Source organism: Penaeus monodon, chromosome 24 (assembly GCF_015228065.2).
Source record: "Penaeus monodon isolate SGIC_2016 chromosome 24, NSTDA_Pmon_1, whole genome shotgun sequence".
Taxonomy (NCBI): Eukaryota; Metazoa; Arthropoda; class Malacostraca; order Decapoda; family Penaeidae; genus Penaeus; species Penaeus monodon.
Window position 1 is genome coordinate 12,294,425 of NC_051409.1, and position 2,881 is coordinate 12,297,305.

Genomic DNA, 2,881 nt, shown 5'->3' on the forward strand with positions numbered 1-2,881 from the left:
AAACGCGGGTCCTCAAAGGTCAGCCTCCCGGTGTTCTCGTGGCGCTCCGAGGACCAGGTTAGAGCTCGTGTGCAACTCAGCCGGCCAGTCAGTGTGGAGCGTGCATGCATGTGCGAATCATGCACGCTGCCTCTCGCCTTTCTCTCATGCGTTTGCCAACAGGTGTGGCGCTCGCATCCTCTGAATCCCAGCGTCTCCCGGGCCTCTCATCAAAATCGTATTAAGTCTCCTTCAAGACCGTTATGCTCTCCAAAATATGCGTGGAGGGTGACGGGGACGGGGAGGGGGTGGTCGTAACGGGCGCCGGTCGTTATCTCCGGCCATCACACGCTGCTGGGGTCGACTCTTTCCGACCTGAAGCTGTAATACCTCCCGCCGCCAATAAAGGAAGTGGGCGAAAGGACCGAGAAACATCAGATAATCAGAGACGAATTAAAGAAACAATAAAACAGAGCACATAGCATTGTTATTCATAAGACTTTGAAACCTTTACTCTTTACTTAGCAGAATTCACTGATAGCAGAAAGTCCTTCCTCCCACCTGCCACCTCCAGCTCCACCAGCAGCCCCGGCGCACGTCCACGGTGCGTCCGCCCGGGAAACTCATCACATATCCCGTTGCACTGGCGGCGCCGGGATTTGCGTCTCACTCGCGGATCGCTCCACAGGCCAGACGAGGGTGATACAAGCCGCCATTTGAAACCTCCACTCTTATAAATACCTTAAGTCTTCTTTCTCACTTGCCCTCCCTCCTCTCTGCTACAGCCATTATCATAATTCCTTTCCATTCTTAGGGATAATAAACACAAGAAAGTCTCACCTCCCCCACAATCGCGCGTGACACCATGCGGCGGGGCAGGGCGGAGCAGCCAATTAAAAGCACATTACGGGGACTTATGTCATGGCAGAGAATTCGTAAAGGTCTCCCGTTACGTCGCGGCCCCTTTCATTGTCCGGAAGGCATTTTGGGCGACGGCGCGGGGTGGAGCGTGGAGGGTCGCAGAAATTACAGTGCAAATGCTGGCGACAGTGAAGATGGCAACCAAGCTGTAATGTTTGTTGGATGCGCGACATGTTGATATCAAAGTACTAAACGGTTTAGTCTCAAGACGCTTCTTTTTTATCTTTCCTTAAGTCAGCTGTGACAACGTGAATCCCGCGCTAAGTGGAGAAAAGTGATTTAGCACATAATGGGCCGAGCAATCCCATGGATACTCCAATCTCAGGACCAAAAAAGGTCATAAATACGCTTTGTCGACACGCGATACAAAAGAGGAGCAATCTTTCCCTCAACAGAGTGAGGCCTTTTACGGCCAACGCGGCCATCACTGGCACTGTAGTCGCCATCCCCATGCCTATAACCAGCCAACCCGCCAATTACTTCCCGGCTGGCAATGCAGGCAAGCCCAACACTGGACGCCCCTTTCGCCCAGTGATAAGCACAGAGCCCGTCCGTCCTCTTCACACACTACTACATACAACGACTCACACGGCCCACGCACCTCCGAGACCCTCGTAATATCCATATACATAGTGCTAAGAGGTCGTTTATCTCTGGGATTACGGTTACAAATGTTCCTCACTTGGCTCCCCATCCTTTAGCCTGCCAATATCTTCTGGCAGCCACCCTCTGCCGGAGCGGCGTCCAGCAGAGTCGCGAGGTTGCGCCACCACCCACACGCGAAAAGCGCCCGCGATACGTCTCCTGTCTTCATTAATCAAACAAGCACCATGGCGCCGCCACGCCCTCGTCCTCGTCGTCCTTACTCTCTTCCTCAATCCCAAGTTATCTGAAAGAATGCTAATTGCTCGGAAGGATCTTGATTATGCGCTGCCTCCCCCTACTCAGCGGGCGCTGCAAGTCTCGTCGAGTGCGCCACCTGCCCCCCCCCCTCTCTCTGTTCTACTGATCACACTTCGTAACACTCTGATGCTACAACGCCATGTACTACAAATTGCGACACATCATCTGGCTCGTAAATCTGATTATGATTTGCATACTGACCTCTGCGGTTTCTTTATTCGTCCTTAAATTTCGAAAATCCCCGGCGACATCTGACGTCGCTCATAAGGGTCCAAGGGCGGGCCGGCATTACACCGAGCCCCGCCCGCGGAATTTAAATAATTATTCAATAAGATGTCATCACAGGATCGCAACGATACACCAAAGAGAGGTCCTTTGGCGCTTTGGGTGGCGATACCTATCAAGGCCAGAGATCCTTTCATAAATCAGAAGCCACCCCTTATCGGAGAGTGAATACGGCTTAGTGTTCCTTATCTAGCGCTTTTCACTTCACCATCGCTGGGCATTTATCATCGACTGTTATGCTGTCACCTAACAACATTCTGAATCAGCTCATGACGGCGCAACTCCTTAGCATTTACCCCCCGCGAAGCAGCCGACAGGGAGCCCCTCGCTACCCTCCGAGCATTCAGCGCACACGGCCGCAACACCACTCAATTTCGGAGCCATTAGATCTTCCATCGCGAGGAATTATTCACTCCTTCGTCGACGTTTTATGTCGCTCTGTGACCGCATCTGCATCTTCGGTTCTCGCCTTCCCAGACGCCCACCCAGTCCTATTCTTTATCGTCGCCCATCCCCTCCGGTTCTTTATCGCCCATCCCCTTCTGTTCTGTTCTTTATCGCCCATCCTCTCCTCTTCTTTATCGCCTATCCCCTTCTGTTCTTTGTCGCCCATCCCCTCCTGTTCTTTGCCGCAATCCTCTATGCCTTGTTTCTCTTTCCTACGTCTGCAAAGGCTCCTCTCTTTCTCTCCTCTTGTTTATCATCCTTGTGCCTCATCGTGTGTCACACCGAGGAGCGTGCGAAGAAGGATGGAGAGAGGAGAACAGAGATAGAGATGCTGGAGTTGAGACGC